Here is a 20,488-nt window from a genome sequence, read left to right as displayed (position 1 = left end):
CACCATGTGCGCTGCATCTCCAACAATGGTGCACTCCTGCATAACTCTGAGATTGGCCCTTACAACACCGACCGCCTTCTTCTGTTTTTAGAAGACCTGCACCAAAGACTGGTGCCAGAGGTAGAAAGGGGCAGGTGGGAGACCACTTGCAATACAAGTGATCACATGGGACAATGTGGCATTCCACCATTCCATCCAATCACAGCCTGGTTTGACTTTTTTTAAATTATTATTCTGGTGTTCTTTCTGTTTGTATACTTGCAGTAATGTCCTTCTGCAAGTAAAGTCTTTACTGCAGCAATTCTGTCTCTGTCTTTTTTTTCATAAACTGTAGATTCTATAAAGCTACTCTGAGATGGTCATTCATTTGTTGTATTGAATTTCTTCAACAAAGAAATAAAATGCATGTGCAAAACACAAACTTGTTAAATGTATTGAAAATCTGTCATAGCAATTGTAAAAAACTGTAACTCCCTTTCATACAGTAGATGAGATTGGATACTTTCTCAGACTGTGAAGGTAACCACATGGTGGAGGCCCAGCCATTGTTTTGCTGCACCATAATCATATCCAACATAGAGTGTGTGGGGGTATAGCTCAGTGGTAGAGCATTTGACTGCAGATCAAGAGGTCCCCAGTTCAAATCTGGGTGCCCCCTGCAGTGATGTGTGTAGGTTATTGTCTTTATGATAGTTTTCATTGATTCCTACCTGCCAGCATCAAGGTTGTCGTTTGTATAGGGTTTGTATTGGTGAGCCGAGCTGGAAGAGGGCTGGTTCAGGTTAGTTAAACAATTAACAGCTTAAAATTAAGGCAGAAGCATAATCTATAAAAGTGTGTGTGGACATTTTAGCAATGCACAATGGTGCAAAATAAATCCTTTAATTCCCACATAAAGCAAATTTCAAGGATCGCAAGGACTGTTGCTTGCTCTGAAGGAAACTACTAGAACTGTTGGGTCCTTGTAAATTCTGGAGTGTGGTCTAGACCTACTCTATCTGTAACGTGTCTCAAGATAACTCTTGTTATGAACTGATACTATAAATAAAATTGAAATGGAATTGAATATCTGCTGCTGTACAAGTTGCTGATCTTCAGCTCATTAGATGGTCAGTTAGCTCCATCTAGTGGACAGATAGTAGAACTCCATCATCTGATGGGGGACTGCTCTCCACTGACTGGCTCTGGGAACAGGTTGGACTGGTTCTGACGTCTCTCTGACTCTGAAGTTGACATACTGGAAGTTGGCCATGTTTAATTGGATGCTCTCCAGTTATTGTTGTTTGGTAGATTAACATTATATTTTCTTACTTTGGGGACTTTTCATTTCACATTCTTTGTCTTACATTTTCTATTCCCTGTTTGTATTTTCTGTGACTGCATGTGGTTTTAAATCTGTTGGAGTTTCTTCAGACTAAAGCAAAGACACTGATGATGTCATCCAAAAGACACATAAAGGACAGCAACCTGTTTCCAGAGGACACTAAAGAATGACGGAGCAGCAGGAAACAGAGCAGCTCAAATAGCAAACAGCTGATTTATTCATCTGACTCATAGAATAACGCCAATGATTGACTTGTTTTAAATGTCTGGGAATGTGGAACAGCTCCATGCTGACTACCTGAAATAAAACAAGGCCACATGCTGATTATTGGGGACTTGATTTGATGGATGTATCCTTCCTGTTGTGTCTCTGTTTAAACTCCTAATTTAAAGGTAAAGTCAGCGTCCACTAAAGGTTGTGTTGTTGCTGCTGACAGACTCAGATTATTATTCTAAGTGTGTGACAACATTATGGGATGGATCCCAACAGAGATAGACCTTTTAGTTAAAGAGGAACATCCTTTTAGTTTAGATCCTTTAGTTTCCAACCAGACCAGAGTGGTGATTGTAGGAACAGTGGAAAGATGAACAAAGACGGCTTTTCATTTATATATATTTTCTTTTTCTATTGACCTTAGTTGTGTTTGTTATTAACAGAAATCAACCTGTCAACATTTCTATTCATCATAAAGTTCCAACGTTAAGTTTTTTACTGCCAGTTCAAAATGGAGCTGAACACAGAGGAGGATTCCTCCCTAACGGCCGCTCTGCTCTGCTCCGTGCCCCCGCTGTCCGGTAAAAGTTAAAGCAGTAATGTATTTATGTACTTGCACTGTAGTGTAGTGTATTTATTGTATTATGCTCCAGTTTTATGGGTGTTACGGCAGGTATGAGGACTGTAGACATTTCACTTGCAGCAACAGATTATTTGTTAAACATCAACAGACTGAAAATATACTTGCTGCTGATACAAAGCATAGCAATTAGCAGTTTCTATCAATGTAAAGTAAAGCAGAAGATGTAGTAATTCAAAGAAACAACAGAAAAGTAGCTTCTCACAGATGCCGTGACCCAGATTCCTACCGAGGTTGCTGCAGCTACCGCAACGCAGAGTACCAAGCACTATAAGATCACGACCATTTGGTATTAAAATCGCTGCGTTGTTGTGATAGCATAGTCGGAAATCGGATCCACAATTATGCTGCTATTTTCTAGGTTCCCCTAATTGATGAGTAACAACTGACAATTCCAGGGATAGTTTATCTAGTACTGCTGATTCTAAAAAAACAACAGAGAGAGCTTGATGATAGCTGTGCTTCAGTTAAATTAAAGGATTTAGAGCTGTTTTAGCACATGTTGTAAAGCTATTTACACATCATTTGGCTCCTCATATGTGTAAATTTATTGTGATAGACAGGTTGCACAGGAGTAAACTTGGAAGTGAGGATCAAGTAATGTAATAGCTAAAGAACAGAACAAACTATCCAGGAGTCAACCCTAACATCTTGTGATCTGTAGTCAGACGCATTACCCACTGCCCCACTAGTCCTACGTTCAGAGAGCATTGGGACTACCTGGCTTCTCACACCATTCTATGCAAACAGTGGTGATCTTGGTTGGCAAGTGTACAGACAGCCAGTCAAATCTTTGTTGTAGTCCAAAATGTGGGGCCTCCTGCAGGACCTTTATCCTGAGCCCTCAAGTTTCTATCAATGTAGAAAGAAGCAGAGGATGGAACAATTTGGAGGCGTTACAGAGAACTAGCTTCACAAAGCTGCCGTGACCCGGATTCAAACCGGGGTTGCTGCAGCAACAACGCAGATTACTAACCACTATACGATCACGGCCACTTGGTACCAGTAGGGCCTTGTTGTTATGAAAGCATAGTGGGAACTCTGAATATCAACTGTACTGGTATTTTCCCGTTTTCCCTGATTGTTGACTAATAAATGAAAATTTTATGGATGGTTTATCTAGCACTGCGGATTCTGTCCTTCAGGGAAAAATTTTTTTTTTTTCAAGGAAAGATGATTAGCAAGCAAAAACAGAAAAACAACAGCAAGAGCTTGATTATTGTTGTAGTTGACTGACACCAAGAGGCTTAGATTACTTTAATTACTCATCATTTGGCTCTTTATAGATATACATTTTCTTTGTAGAGTTTGTACTGGGGGGTAAAGTTGGAAATGACGAACAAGGGATTTAGTCACTAAAGACAGTACGAGCTAGCCAGGAGTCAAACCTAGAGTCCAAAGTCAGACTCTTTATCCATTGCGCCAAAGCTGGGGATCAATAGTCTCATAGGGGGGTGGAAGAAGAGGAAAAAGGGGAAGAGGGAGTGAAGAAGGAAAAAGACGAAAAGTAAGAGGAAAAAGGAGGAAAAAAGAGGAAATGAGAGAAAAGATGAGAAAGATGCTAAATTACACACAAAGGAAAATCACATCTACAAAAATAAATCTGACCGATGGGACTCCCTGATGGTCTAGTGGCTAGGATTTGGCGCTCTCACCGCCGCGGCCCGGGTTCAATTCCCGGTCAGGGAATGGTCAGGACTTGACAGATACAGGTGTTACATTTAAAAGAGAAAGTTCCTGGACTAGTTTTGGTTGATTTAGATTTGTCAAATTCTTCCTCATTAGTTTAAAGCTAACCCCAACACTTTTAAAGAGTACCATTTCCTTTAAATCAGACCCCCGACAGCGGATGTATACTTTTGTCATCATTGATGGGTCATAAACACTTCATCCGCCTCCATCTCAATGACAATTATTTTCATTTTTTCAAGCAGTAACTAAACCCCTAACCAACATTTTTAACTGAAAAACAATGTACTTGAGTGTCAAATAATGTTATTGTTGGATTCACGTCCAAATTTTGACATTTTAGTGCAATGCAAAGGTGCATAACAGATTGCTTTCTGCTTACCTGGAGCGATGCAAAGCAGGGGTGGCCAACTAGTCAAGGAACAGCAAGAGACTTGGTATTTAAGACTACAAACTGACTATGTGACAGATGTGCAATCTGTCATGTCCTGCCTTCTGAAGCTCTAGCCAGGCGCCATTCCTCGCCTAAAACAATATGAGTCATTCCAGTAAGAGAAAGGAAACTCACATATACAAAGATAAATTTAATAAACATGATTCCCTGATGGTCTAGTGACTAGGATTCGGCGCTCTCAACGCCATGGCCCGGGTTCAATTCCCGGTCAGGGAATAGTCAGTACTTGACACACTGTACAAAAAAACTGTGATTTTACATACATTTTCCTGTTAACTTTACAGATTATTTCTATTTTTTTTAAATACAGAAAAACACCAATAAATTACAAAAATAAACTGTGAGTTTAAGGGACAACTAGCACGTGTAAAACCACCTTTGGGAGTGGAACATGGATGTGTAGAGATGGGCTTTCAAACAATGCACCTTTTGACATTTTGACATGTCACAGTGGGAAAAGCAAAGGTGTAAATAAAAATGAATTATGGCTTAACTCAAGTTACGTTTTTACAGTAGACATAAGGCATTACAAAGTCAAGAAACTAGGTGCTGATAGTGAAGGGCAAATGAAGCTTTGGTGAAGCACTGAACCACTTAGAGCAATTGGTTTGAAAATGGGTTCATTACTAGAAGCTTCAGTAATAGCGACCTCGCCTGGTGAAGGGCCAAGGCTGCATCCAAATGATCCCGACAAGATAGTGGACAGGAGGCTTTAGACTAGGGACACTCACGTGTACTAACAATGGGATAGCATTCTTTTTAAAATAAAGATTGATGGATTTGTGTATTGTTTCATTGGGTATTAGGTAAAGAGTGCTTGGGGAAACAGAGGATGTGCTTGTGTAACTATGGCTGGGGGGTATGTGGGACAGCGACCACTCATCAATTTTTATTAAGGAACATTATTTTTTCCACATTATTGGACTTATTGGAAAACTCTGACTGTTGTTTGTGCATATGCACCAAAACAAGAGTTTGGAATATTCTGCATTCTTGGAGACCTTGAATAGAGTCCTGTATGGGGCTCCAGTACTCCATAGTTCTGCTGGGGGACTTCAACGCACACGTAGGCAATGGTGGAGATACTTGGAGAGGCTTGATCGGGAGGAACGGCCAGCCGGATCTGAACCAGAGTGGTTGTCTGTTGTTGGACTTCTGTGTTAGTCATGGATTGTCCTTAACAAACACCATGTTCAAACATAGGGTGCTCATAAGTGTACGTGATGTACGTGATGATTATCATTTTAGCCATAATTGTGCAGCACTAACTCAGAGTTCTGCATTCATAATGGACTGGAGGAAACGTAGTATTGGTTGAATGTACTTTTAGATAGATAAATAGATACTATAGATAGATAGATATATACTATAGATAGACATATACTATAGATAGATAGATAGATAGATAGATAGATAGATAGATAGATAGATAGATAGATAGATAGTGGATACGATAGATAGATACTATAGATAGATATATACATTATTCATCCCGAAGGAACATTTAGTGGCAAGACAACATAACATGAACACATATTCACACATATACACATAGTGCACTCTCTTAAAATATTAACACTTCTTTGGACCTTTTTATGTTACTGTACTTTATTATTGATTTTTTTTCCAGTTTCTTGTAAAATTTGGACTATTTCAGGATTTTCTTTATGAAAAATTGAAGTACTGTAAAGTGAATTTCACAGTAAAAGAATTAATGCTTTAAGAAACAAGCCGAGTCCGAGGCTGCTAGCATATAAAACTCCTCTCAAACTGACTAAAAACACGGAAAGATTACGTTAAATCACACAACACAGCACAAATTAGAAGAGAGATGAGACTTTAACGCATGGGTCTCAAACTCGCGGCCCGGGGGCCAATTGCGGCCCGCGGGATGATATTTTGTGGCCCCCTTCTTGACATCAAAGTTAAGTGTTAGTGCGGCCCGCGCGTTCTGAAACTTTTTGTCATTGCGCATGTCACTTATGGGCTATAGTAGTCTCCTGACAGCGGCGTAACCGTTCTCAAGCTAGCTAAGTACCCTTTGCGGCAAATGCCTGAGGTTTGACAATGTGATGTCTGTTGTTGTGAAATGCACCAACCATATCAGATCTAGGGGTTTAAAGAACCGGCAGTTCCGCGCCTTTTTTTTGAGGAAATAGAGGGTTTTTTTGGAATACTTGATGCGGCCCAGCCAAACCCAGACTCTACTTGCAGCGGCCCCCAAGTAAATTGAGTTTGAGACCCCTGCTTTAACGCTAGCAGTTAGCCACGAAGCTAATAGCGGAGCTAGTAGGTAGCCACGAAGCTAACGGCGGAGCTAGTGGTTATCCACAAAGCTAACAGCGGAGCTAGACGTTAGCTCCGTGGCTAACAGCAGAGCTAGAAGCTATAGCCACGAAGGTAACTGCGGAGCTAGCAGAGGAGCTAGCAGTTAGTCATGAAGCTAATAGCGGAGCTAGCAGTTAGCCAAGAAACTAATTGCGGAGCTAACAACGGAGCTAGCCTAGCGTGTTAACGCATGCGCCGCTCGGGCTTCTATTCGCTTATTGTTCGCACGCACTCTGGCTGCCGTGTAACAGAGCACTTATTAAGATATTTACCTGAACACGTGCAGGTTCACCTGGAGCTCTGTCTCCGAAAAAAATCACTTAGGAACTCAGCAGCAAACAAAACACAGCTATCCCGCCGCCAGCCCCAAACTTCCGGTTTACCTTAAGTCAGGGCTTTTCAGATTAAAGTCTAAAAGACAGAAGGCCGCCGCCTTCAGGTCATGTAAATAATCACTACTTTTAGCGTGTATAGAGCAGCATAACTCCACCAGACTCCATGTAAATAATCACTACTTTTAGCGTGTATAGAGCAGCATATCTCCACCAGACTCCATGTAAATAATCACTACTTTTAGCTTGTATAGAGCAGCATATCTCCACCAGACTCCATGTAAATAATCACTACTTTTAGCGTGTATAGAGCAGCATATCTCCACCAGACTCCATGTCAATAATCACTACTTTTAGCGTGTTTAGAGCAGCATATCTCCACCAGACTCCATGTATATAATCACTACTTTTAGCGTGTATAGAGCAGCATATCTCCACCAGACTCCATGTAAATAATCACTACTTGTAGCGTGTGTAGAGCAGCATATCTCCACCAGACTCCATGTAAATAATCACTACTTTTAGCGTGTATAGAGCCAGCATATCTCCACCATAATCCATGTAAATAATCACCACTTTTAACGTGTATAGAGCAGCATATCTCCACCATAATCAATGTAAATAATCTGGGGTCTCATTTATAAAACTGCAGTTAGGATCCTTGCTGAAAGTGTACATACACCCAAAAGCCAAAAATAAATCAGATTTATAAAACCGTGTGCATGCTCATCTATGTAATATTCTGTTCATAAATCACATATTACCTACAAGTGTGCACATGTGAATCAGCCTATTATCCCTCTCTGTACACGCCCATTTTTAATTTTAATACTATGTTGATATTTAAAGTATAACTTGTGTATATTTCAACCTGAAATCTATCCCCTGTGGTTCTGTATGCAGTAGTATTTTGAAATACATTCTTTAAGGGGCAGGAAAACAGTGTAAAGACTTTCAAAGTGGAGTGATGTGAACATTGAGTTAATATAAACATTTATCATTACTTAAACCATAATTTCATACAATCATAAGTCAAGAAATGTACTCACGATATTAACACACACACACACACACACACACACACACACACACACACACACACACACACACACACACACACACACTACTTTCTACATTTTCAGGATTTTAAATATTAAAATAATGTTTATGAAAGAAAAGTTCAGTTATTGTTATTACTACACACGTCAGGTTGATTTAATTATGTATACTCTATATTACATATTATTTTGTAGTTTTTCCGTTGTTGTTTTTTGTAACCGTTAAATAATTTATTTTGAATGTGTTCAGTGTTACAGTAAAAATACAGTTTTTTAAAATCTGTTGACCTACTTTAATTCTATTGGTTGCTGTTAACTTCCCGTCCAATCAGCTTTCGATGTGAGGGCAGAGGGGCGGGCCTTCGGCGGTGACGTGGAGACGACCGTTATCCGTGATGATGAAGAGAATCAGTTATCTTTATAACGCTGACTCACTGAACCGGACGGAAGGTAAACATCCATATATTCATCCATTTCCATATGTAAACATATGGAAAACTATGTGTACTTTTTTCATTTCCATATGTAAACATATGGAAAACATACACATGTGTGTGTGTGTGTTAATATTGTTTTACATCCATACAGTTGGTAAAAGTTATGATACCAACGGCTGTTAGCATCGTTAGCCCGCTAGCATCGTTAGCATCGTTAGCAGTTAGTGTAGCACAAGCTAAAGTCCTTGTGGAGGGTGACCAGATGTCCCCGGTTTCCGGAAACAGTCCCCGGTTTTGGTGACCTGTCCCCGGAAATGTCCCCGGTTTTCACTGTGACTGACAGACCTGAAATAGGAATGAAAGAAAGAAAACACTGACCCAACTGACCTAACTGGCTCTATTAGCCTACAAGCTAGCATTAGCTTGTAGGCTAATAGAGCCAGTTAGTAGTTGTTTTAAGTGAGTGAGTGAAACCATAGACAGTTAAAGAAGTGGACCAACAGGTCCCGTTGCTCTGGACGGAGACCAGTGAAGTCTATTAGAAGCTCTTTCCCGGTGATGCTGAGCGTTACTGCGCAGTCTCCAACTGAGCTTGATGACGTAAATGTGACGTGAGCAACCTGTCTGAAAGTTATAACGGTACGTACGTAATTACTGCTAACTAACATGCTAGTTAAAATTAACATAGGCACAGGCTAATTACTGCTAACTAACATGCTAGTTAACATTAACATAGGCACAGGCTAATTACTGCTTACTAACATGCTAGTTAACATTAAATAGGCACAGGCTAATTACTGCTAACTAACATGCTAGTTAAAATTATCATAGACACAGGCTAATTACTGCTAACTAACATGCTAGTTAACATTCATAAATACATTGTTTTTAACTTTTCATAACTCAACACTGTCAACGGGCTTATCTGCTAACGTTAGCTACCAACAGTTACCTTGGAACAATCCAGCAAATAGACCGAGCTTTAATGCGTTGCCTGAAATATATCTTCTTTATAACAAACACACAATTGCTGATTTTTATGTTTCTGAAATGTGATCATTTGAAGCTTTTCTGTGTCGTACGTTAGGGAAAGAGATATGAATCCCAATTACTTTGGTTTCTATTGAAATCAGGATTATTTAACAGGATTCCTCGTTGTCTCTTTGAAAGATGTTTCCATTTATTAAAGTTAAAAACAGCTTTAACTGGGATTTTTTGCTTTGTTATTTTACTGTAGAAGAAACGCTCTGGCTTGTTTGTTTTCTTTTAACCACTCAGAATAGTCGTGGGCGGGGCTAAACTCTGGATGCAGCGACTTTGGCTCTGCTACATAGTCTCAGGAAGGAACTGTTCACCCTGATAGAAGAAACACATGTGCATGTTGACAGAGAGCAGACACACACACACACACACTATTTTCATGTGCTGCATCCATGGCTTATCAGTCTGTGTAACATTACTTCGTCCTCAGCAATCCTGCTCCAATCACTCTCAAAACATCCCAGTTAGATATAAGATGGCGTTAACATATCCTTTGGGAATCTTTACAGTGATTCCCTTAAAGAAGTGACCAGGCCGGCCTTGTTGCACCATCAAAACGTCTTTCTGAACTTTCCATTTTCACACAGGAACATCTGGAGATGTTCTGCTAAATGAAGTGTGGTTGGTCTAGACTACTGTGCATGTAGCTTGTAGCTCCAGTTAATGACTTTTGGGCCTTACATTTTAGTAGTTCTTCCAGTCTGAATGCAGGAGATACTTGACACTCTGGAGACCTATGGATTGGTCCCCTCATCAGCCCTTGCATTTTCTCCATTCAAACAGAAGGTTTTAATCTAGTAAAACACAATTATAATTCACTCACACCTCCCATTAGTTCTTCTAACCCTTGTATCTTTATCTCTGCATGTCCCCCCCCCTCCCTCCTTGGGTCTACTAAAGGCAACTTCAGAAGACGGCAAGCTGGCGACCAGAGCAGGAAAGGAAGGCAAGAAGGAGGAGGAGGTGAAGAGGAAGAAGAGAAGTATGTGGTGGAGGACGTTTTGGAGCGCAGAGTGGTGAAGGGAAGAGTAGAGTTTCTGCTGAAATGGAAGGGCTTCTCGGAGTAAGTATGAGTCTATAATATTAATACTTGGTGTTCTTGGTCCTGATACACTGTGTGTATATATATCATTATCATATAACTCAATGCATTTCCTTTATTTTCATGACTATTTACATTGTAGATTATCACTGAAGGCATGTAGAATTATGAAAAAGTGTGAAATAACTGAAAACATGTCATATATATTCTAGTTTCCTCAAAGTACCCCCCCTTTACTGTGATTACTGCTTTTTTGCTCTTGGCATTCTCTTGAATGGTAGTCCCCTGAAATGGTTTCCCAACAGTCTTGAAGGAGTTCCCAGAATGCTCAGCACTTGTTGGCCCTTTTCCCTTCACTCTGCGGTCCAGCTCTCCCCAAACAATCTGGATTGGGTTCAGGTCCGGTGACTGTGGAAGCACAGCACTCCATCACTCTCCTTCTTGGTCAAATAGCCCTTACACAGCCTGGAGGTGTGTTAGGAGTCATTGTCCTGTTGAAAAATAAATGATGGTCCAACTAAACGCAAACCAGATGGGATGGAATGTCGCTGCAGGATGCTGTGGTAGCCATGCTGGTTCAGTATACCTTCAATTTTAAATAAATCCCCAACAGTGTCACCAGCAAAGCACCCCCACACCATCACACCTCCTCCTCCATGCTTCACGGTGGGAACCAGGCATGTAGAACCCATCCGGTCACCTTTTCTCCGTCGCACAAAGACACAGCGGTTGGAACCAAAGATCTCAAACTTGGACTCGTCAGACCAAAAGCCCAGATTTCCACTGGTCTAATGTCCATTCCTTGTGTTTCTTGGCCCAAACAAATCTATTTTGCTTGTTGCGTCTCCTTAGCAGTGGTTTCCTAGCTACTATTTGACCATGAAGGCCTGATTCAGTCTCCTCTTAACAGTTGTTCTAGAGATATGCCTGCTGCTAGAACTCTGTGTGGTATTCATCTGGTCTCTAATCTGAGCTGCTGTTAACTTGTGATTTCTGAGGCTGGTGACTCAGATGAACTTCTCCTCAGCAGCAGAGGTGACTCTCGGTCTTCCTTTCCTGGGGCGGTCCTCATGTGAGCCAGTTTCGTTGTAGCGCTTGATGGTTTTAGCCGCTGCACTTGGGGACACATTTAAATTTTCCGGACCGACTGACCTTCATTTCTTAAAGTAATGATGGCCACTCGTTTCTCTTCACTTAGCTGATTGGTTCTTGCCATAATATGAATTGTAACAGTTGTCCAATAGGGCTGTCGGCTGTGTATCAACCTGACTTCTGCACAACACAACTGATCGTCCAAACTCCATTAATAAGGCAAGAACGTCCACTAATTAACCCTGACAAGGCACACCTGTGAAGTGGAAACCATTTCAGGTGACTACCTCATGAAGCTCATTGAGAGAACACCAAGGGTTTGCAGCACTATCAAAAAAGCAAAGGGGGGCTACTTTGAAGAACTAGAATATAAGACATGTTTTCAGTTATTTCACAGTTTTTTGTTAAGTACATAATGCCACATGTGTTCATTCATAGTTGTGAGGCCTTCAGTGATAATCTACAATGTAAATAGTCATGAAAATAAAGGAAACATATTGAATGAGAAGGTGTGTTCAAACTTTTGGCGTGTACTGTATATGTGTGTGTATGCAAATAATGTACAGCATAGATTGCAGCATTGTATCATGCCCTCAAAGGATCAATGGATTGTCTAAAAACAAAGTGTGAGGAGATGTTCTTCTGTCTGCACTCACCTTTCCAGTGAGGATAACACATGGGAGCCACAAGACAACCTGGACCTGGACCTTATCGCCGAGTACATGCAGAAAGACAAGGAGATGGAGGAGAAGAAGAAGGAGGGCAAGAGGAAAGGTGTCGGGAAGGAGGAGGTGAGTTAAGGAAAGAGGGTACTCCAGACTGAAGAGTCCCAGAAATCTAATCTCAATATTAATGAATCCCCACAGAGGGTTTCACAAATGTCTTTTAGGATTTATATATTAAATGTGCATATTACATACATACATACATACATACATACATACATACATACATGCAAAATAGTAAGACTAGGCAATTCCAATTGCTTTGGCGCGAAAGAGAGCGGATGACAGTTGGCTTGAGTCCAGTAGAGCAGACGGCTCTGCAGAGTCGCGTAATTACGACTTCATGACTTTTCATGAACAGCTGAAGGAGCGGCGGTGTACATAGCAGAAACCCTGTTGTGCGTCTGCCCTATACCGTGGCGGGCCGCCATCAACATATCAACACTAAAAGACGGCGGCTGTGGCTCAGTGGTAGAGCGGTCGCCTGCCAATTGGAAGGTTGGTGGTTCAATCCCTGCAGTCCTATGTCAAAGTCAAAAACACTGAACCCTGAGTACGGGGTGTACTTGTACAGCAGCCTCGGCCCCAGTGTACTTATGTGTGTGAATGGTTCCTGTATTATGTAGAAGAACTTTGAGTAGTCGTTGACACTAGAAAAGTGCTATAGAGAACAGTCCATTTATTGTTTTAGTCCAAAGAGAACTCAGGTATCATGGCCAAGTTTTAGTCAAACCATTTTTGTCTTTTTTAAATATTATTTACACAGACACATGTTAAATAAGAGCCAGGGCTCCTGGGCTCTACAACACCTTGTTGTGCGGCTCAGGCAGAGGGACCGCAGAGTTAGCTAACGTTAACTTTTCCCTGACAACGGAGTTGGATTTGCCTTTTTTGCGGACTAAACGCTGCTCTGGCTGCCCTCCTTCTAACATCTTTACTCGTGCTGAGTTTTTAAATTCCACTGGATGCCCCCCTGACTGCTGAGAGGTTTTATGGCTTCGGGAAGGGCAGATGTGCACATGCGTGTGTCATTCAGAATACAAGACAAAATAAGAGTGTTCTTCAATACAGAATTTTTTTCTCTCGATTATACTATTTTTGTGATCGTTGGAGTCAAAATCTAAATTCAAATCAAAATTCAATTAATTGCACAGCCCTCACTAACGGTAAACATATTCTTTGGGAATCTTTACAGTGATTCCTTAAAGAAGCGACCAGGCCTGCCTTGTTGCACCATCAAAACGTCTTTCTGAACTTTCCATTTTCACACAGGAACATCTGGAGATGTTCTGCTAAATGAAGTGTGGTTGGTCCAGGCTACTGTGCATGTAGCTTGTAGCTCCAGTTAATGACTTTTGGGCCTTACATTTTAGTAGTTCTTCCAGTCTGAATGCAGGAGATACTTGACACTCTGGAGTCCTATGGATTGGTCCCTCATCAGCCCTTCATTTTCTCCATTCAAACAGAAGATTTAATCTAGTAAAACACGGTCAACTAGAATTCACTCACACCTCCCATTAGTTCTTCTAACCCTTGTATCATATCTCTGCATGTCCCCACCCTCCTGGGTCTACTAAAGGCACCTTCAGCAGACGGCAAGCTGGCGACCACAGCAGGAAAGAAGGGCGAGGAGGAGGAGCCTGCAGCAGTGAAGGAGGAGGATTATGTGGTGGAGAAGGTTTTGGACCGCAGAGTGGTGAAGGGAAGAGTAGAGTTTCTGCTGAAATGGAAGGGGTTCTCAGAGTAAGTATGAGTCTAGAATATTAATGCTTGGTGTTCTTGGTCCTGAGATATATATATATTTACATATTGCAAATAAGTGTCAGCATGTATCATGCCTCCAAATTGAAGGTTTGGTATTTTGACACTACGTTGCAGACCCACAAATAACCTTAAATAACCTTACAAGATGGCAATAGAAAAAAGGAATAATAGGAATGATAATTAGCGTGAGAGGATTGTCTAAAAACCAAGTGTGAGGAGATGTTCTTCTGTCTGCACTCACCTTTCCAGTGAGGAGAACACATGGGAGCCACAAGACAACCTGGACCTGGACCTTTTCGCCGAGTACATGCAGAAACACAAGGAGATGGAGGAGAAGAAGAAGAAGAAGGAGGGCAAGAGGAAAGGTGTCAGGAAGGAGGAGGTGAGTTAAGGAAAGAGGTTACTCCAGACTGAAGATTCCCAGAAATTTAATCTCAATATTGATGAATGCACACATAGGGGTTCACAAATGTCTTTTAGGATTTATATATTATACCGTAATTCCTCAAAGAAAATAGTGATAGTGCTGCATTACCATGGTAACCATGGTTCTGCAGCAGTGGAGCTTAGACACAGACATGCTGTGAACGATGCTTCTGGTTTTACTTAGATCGCTCCACCATGGCGCCTTACTAACTCACTCACTCTGTCTGTTGATATACAAACGCAGATCAATGGACATGCATGTATTTTTTGGGGGTGTGTATGAGGGCCACCCCCCTTTCGACCAATTATTACATCTTTGTATGCAAAACCTTCTATCCCAGCCCTGGACCATTGAACTACATCCATAATTCAAACAGCATTTATGATGTCACCCTACAAGTGTTCTATGGGATTGAGGTCCAGGGATTGGGCTGGCTGCTCCATAACATCCATCTCTGGTTCATCTGGAACCAAGACTTTGCTCCTCCTGGTGTGTTTGGGTCCTTGTCTTGTTGAAAGACCCGTTTCAAAGGCCTTTCCTCTTCAGCATAAGGCAACATGACCTCTTCAAGTATTCTGATGTATTGGAACTGATCCATGATCCCGGAATGTGATAAACAGCCCAACACCACAGTATGAGAAACATCCCGTAACCACCCTGCTTTACTGTCTTCACAGTGGACTGGGGCTTGATTTCAGTGCAGGGGGGTCGGAGGACAAACTGTCTTCGGCTCCTAGACCCAAAAAGAACAAATTCCCTCTGATCAGTCCCCAGAATGTTGCTCCATTTCTCCATTGGCCAGTCAATGTGTCCTTTGGTTGTTTCCCACGTTGTTCAGGCTTTGGATGCCCAATAATCAGCTCACTAATTGAACACAACACTGTTATTATTTTGAACATGCTCCTTTCAATTACAGATTCAATTCTACAGAATGAGCAGCATGCATGTCCTGACTGTTGGTTTCCTTGTACTCAGCAACACTTACTAGTAAATTATTTGCCATGTAGAAATATCACTTTTACCAAAAAATAATTTGAGTTTAGTGATGCTATTATTGTGAACACAACTGTACATCAAAGCAATTTTTTAAACATCCATGACCACGACATATGCGCCTGTGTTTCTCAGACGAGTCAGTGATGCTCAGCAGTTTTATTCCAGAGCACAGCAGAAAGCTCTGCTGAGCTTCAGAACTGCTTGAGGAAATGTAGCTTGTGTGGACAATACCACATTCCACTACCATATTACTTACTTACACAATACTGCTGGCTATACAAGTTTGATTTAGCAAAAACAACCACCTAAAACAAAAGGTCAAAGGTCAACTGGTGCCCCTCATTGCTAATGTGTATCAGGGACAATGGTTCCAATTTACTTTACTGGAGTAGAGCTGTTCCAGCAACATGAAGACAACACAGTAACCCCTACAGATACCAGTGAAATCTAAAAATCTGTGGGAAAATGTACATTTACAACTTTCCCGGCACACAAAATCCTGAATGATCCCCCATTTGTTAACGGCTGGCTAAAGGCTGGCAACAAAATGGAGGCCACACATAAATTGATCAAAAGTAGTTTATTTATCACAAACTAACCAACACTGGATGTTACATTCCCATAATGCCACTCCATAATAGTGATATTGGTAGATAATTAAGAAAGGTAATGCGTCAGTCAAACATCGTTCCATAGACGTGCTCTAAATGTTGTTTCTAGTTTAAGATAGAGCTCTACAGCATGGCACCTCACTAACTCACTCTCTTGGTTTTTCTCTGTTGATAGAAACGGAGAGGAAGAGGAGTCAAACGTCACCGCTGTCAGCACTGTGACAAATCCTTCACATCAGGATATTTAAAGATTCATCAGAGAGTTCACACTGGAGAGAAGCCTTACAGCTGTGATCAATGTGGTGCAGCTTTCACACAACAGAGTACCCTAAAAACACATCAACGCATTCACACTGGAGAGAAACCTTACAGCTTGATCAATGTGGGGAAACTTTTCTCGTGGTGGTAGCCTTAAAACTCACCAGCGCATTCACACTGGAGAGAAGCCGTACAGCTGTGAACAATGTGGGGAAACCTTTTCTCAGAGTGGTAACCTTAAATCTCACCAGCGCATTCACACTGGAGAGAAGCCGTACTGGTGTGAACATGTGGGGAAACCTTTTCTAAGAGTGATAACCTTAAACGCACCAGCGCATTCACACTGAGAGAAGCCGTACTGGTGTGAACAATGTGGGGAAACCTTTTCTCGTAGCAGTAACCTTAAAGACACCAGCGCATTCACACTACCTCGTTGTGAACATGTTTCAGAGCCAAGCTGTGTCCTCCTCCTCATGCCCTGATAGCTGTGTTGTTATATTCTGATCTTCTCTCCACATTGAAGGCTGACCAGCAGTAACTTTATCTTCTGATCAACATGTATGTTATTTGGATCAGCTGGACTGTTTCTGCCTGTCCTCAGAACCCTTTACCATTTAGGGACCAGAATCGGTGCCTGACCCATCCTTTTAAAAATACTTCTTTAAATGTATATATATAACAAAAAAAAAGGAGCCAAAAAGACAGTCAGCAACATTCAAGAACAGCTTGTTTATTTCTATATGGTCCAAATTAAATGTAAAAAAAAATGTAATAACATATTTCTCCAGTAATCGCTGCTAATGACAAAACAACCAGATGGAAAAAGGCAGCCCTGGTATTTCAGTAGCACCGAAATGAAGCCCCCAAATACCCGTTCTATTCGTTCCCTAGATACCGGGTGTTAAGGCACCGGTGCCGTACTAGAACCAGGTTTCGGTACCCAACCCTAACCACAATGTACCCACAGTGGGAAGGAGAAGGCCCAAAGGAGAAACATTAAGACGTTTAAAGATGTTTTGGTTTGAAACGTAGACATGTTTGAAACTTTTTGATTTTTGTAAAAACTTTCTCTCATCTCTAGAAACATACATCTTTTTTTTGGCTGACAGAAAGTCATTGTAATTTTTATTTTAGGAATACATTTTTGTCACCCTTATATAGTGAGTTTAGAAATATTTGTGTAAATTGGTCCTCTCATCATTAACACCAACTAGAAGTTGGCCATTTTTAATTGTTCACTCTCAAGTTATTGTTTTTGTTGTTAATAAAAGAAATTAACGAGGTCTAGGGCTGATTATTTGAGACTTGATATGGTGGATTATCCTTCCTGCCCTTCTGTGTTAAACTCCTTGATAAGAGAACGTTTCCATCCCCTAAAAGTGCTGAAAGACTCAGATTATTATTCTAAGTGTGTGACAACATTATGGGATGGATCCCTACAGAGATAGATCTTTTAGATAGAAAAATGAAGGTGATTTTCTTACTAAAACCAAGTGATATAGCAAATGTGTCAATGATTATTTTATCAATAAAATAAATAAGCTTAAAAATACTACACCGCTACCACAACACGCTTTGTCAAAACATTGATAAATAAGATCATGGAAAGTACAACATGTAGCTTCTGATGAATTGTAAAACAAACCACCTGTGGGGACTATCTTGAATATAAGTGGATTAAGCCAATAGTTTCAATCATTGTTCCTACTATTGCTCTATAATTATATGTGTTTTATGGAAAATATATGTCTGCAAGCATGGAAGATATGTAAAGTTGTGCCAATACCAAAGAATAAGAAAATGCCTTTCTCTGGATCAAACAGCAGACCAATAAGCTTATTACCATTCTCTGTAAATAATGGAAAGATTGTTTATGAACAGATTCAGTTTATTTTTAAATAATTTATTTACAGTTTTTCAGCTGCATACATACAGAGGAAAACACTCAACAGCCACTGCCCTGACTCAGATGGTTGATGACTGGTTTAAGGATATGGACGAGGAGGAAATAATAGGTTTTGTGGTGCTTGATTTTACTGCAGCATTTGATAATTGACCACAACTTACTGTTAAAAAAACTGGAATATTATGGTTTTTCACAAACTGCATTATTATGGATGGAAGTTTTATTTGACTGATAGGAGACAATTAGTTTACTTTAATGGAAGTTTTTCAGGCTTGTGGAACATGTAGTTCCTCAAGGAAGTTGTCTTGGGCCACTCCTCTTCACAATCTTTACTAATGATTTACCATCTGTTTACTAAACTACAGAGAGAGTTACAGTGGTGGACTGGATCAGAAGTAACAAACTGATCTCAATGGATCTAAAACTACCAGTTCAGTGGTTGGAACTCATTTTTTAAAGTTCGAAATCGAAACTTGAACTCAGTATAGAGCAAACTTCTGTAGAGCAAGAGAAGAAGAGGCTAAACCTTTGGGTGTGCTAATTGACAGAGATTGTGTTGGGACAAACACATTCAGAAGCTGGTAACTAAAATGGGCAACACCTTGTCAGTTATTAAAAGGTGTGCAAACATCTTCACACCACAGATAGGTAAAAAAGTCCTTCAGGTTTTGTTTTTTTCACATGTGGATTACTGCTCAGTGGTGTGGTCCAGCACTTTAGCAATTAATATGAAAAAATGACAAGTGATTCAGAATAAAGCTGCACGTGTGGCTCTCTCGTGTGGGTTTAGATCAAATGTTGATAACATGCATGAACAACTCTCATGGTTTAAAGTTAAAAATAGATTTGAGTATTCGCTAATGTTTTTTTTACATAACGTTATAACAAACAAAACACTTTTTATTTCAAACAGAAAACTATCCTTTAGTACTGCTATACATCATTATCCAACGAGGCGTGCAGTAGGAGGGAGTTTTATTTTACCTAAAGTGAAACTAAATCAATTTAGCGTTCTGTCGGGTACAGAGCGATGTGTGAATGGAACTCTCTCCCAACGACTATCAAACACAACTCTCAGTATGGTTTAAAAAATCACTTAAGACATATTTATTTCAAAGGAATTAAATATGTAATTTAAAAGTAGTTTGTTATAGGGCTTTTGTTATCTTATTTCTTAAATTGATTTATCTATTCGGAGTAGTGTCTTTTATTTTATTTCTTGTATAAATTGCGTTAACTTTAAGATTTAATTATGGTTAGTATTTTCTAATTTATGTCTGTGTGTGTAATGAAATGTCATAAGAGTATTGTCAAAGAAAGGATTGTAGGACCCCAGGAAGAAAAGCTTTTAGTTCATGCTGAAGCTAATGGGGATCCAAATAAACAAAAAAACAAGTTTACTTCAACATTTTTCCCGGGTAGGGGTTTCTGTAGAAACATTCAGGGGATGTAGCTCAGTGGTAGAGCGCATGCTTTGCATGTATGAGGCCCGGGTTCAATCCCCGGCATCTCCAACAAGGCTTCTGTTACAACAGTCTGTAAACAGCTGCAAACCTCTTATTCTGAAAGACAAAAGTATTAAAAGGCAATGTGTTCATGGTAATCAATGCCAAATCAGTCTCAATGACCAGATGTGTTGCAAGATTTGCAGTGAACATGCATTGTCCTTGGGGATCAAATAAAACAAACAACAAAAGCATTAGCAATTTTGTAGCTCATGGTAGAGAGCATGCTTTTGCATGTATGAGGACCTGGGGTCAAGCCCGGCATCTCCAGCTGTATTCCTTGTCCAGTCTGTCAAAGAGCTGCAGAAGCTTTTATTCTGAAAGGAAATGAAACATGCAGCGGTATTAAAGCCATAAAGTGGATGATTAACTTATCAATTGTCAAAAACTCGGTGCACCTTACCCATGTCCTGCTATACTCAACAATTGAAAATGATTAGTGCATTATTTGAATAGCCACAGTGGTGGTTGTGAGTTGCCGTGACCTCCTTGCATTTATGGTAATTAATGCAAAAGCAGTCTTCAATGCCCAGATGTGGATCAAGATTTTTCATGTGAACTTTGCTTGCCCAGTGATGGTGGTATAGTGGGAGCATAGCTACCTTCCAAGCAATTCACCTGGGTTTGATTCCCAGCCATTGCATTA

The 20,488-nt window shown here is 40.5% G+C and overlaps 3 non-coding genes across 3 annotated transcripts; all 3 read left to right on the top strand.

Moving 5' to 3' along the window:
• Positions 1–586: 586 nt before the first annotated feature.
• trnac-gca (transfer RNA cysteine (anticodon GCA)) lies at positions 587–658 on the top strand. Its single transcript has one exon. It is a non-coding gene; the product is annotated as a tRNA-Cys (tRNA).
• Positions 659–3,794: 3,136 nt separating this feature from the next.
• Positions 3,795–3,866, top strand: trnae-cuc (transfer RNA glutamic acid (anticodon CUC)). The gene has a single exon. It is a non-coding gene; the product is annotated as a tRNA-Glu (tRNA).
• A 15,914-nt stretch (positions 3,867–19,780) lies between these two features.
• Positions 19,781–19,851, top strand: trnaa-ugc (transfer RNA alanine (anticodon UGC)). Its single transcript has one exon. It is a non-coding gene; the product is annotated as a tRNA-Ala (tRNA).
• Positions 19,852–20,488: the final 637 nt, after the last annotated feature.

The sequence above is a fragment of the Etheostoma spectabile genome, unplaced genomic scaffold (assembly GCF_008692095.1).
Source record: "Etheostoma spectabile isolate EspeVRDwgs_2016 unplaced genomic scaffold, UIUC_Espe_1.0 scaffold00019394, whole genome shotgun sequence".
Classification (NCBI taxonomy): Eukaryota; Metazoa; Chordata; class Actinopteri; order Perciformes; family Percidae; genus Etheostoma; species Etheostoma spectabile.
The sequence above is the reverse complement of the archived record's forward strand: the minus strand, read 5'-3'. Positions and strand labels throughout refer to the sequence as shown.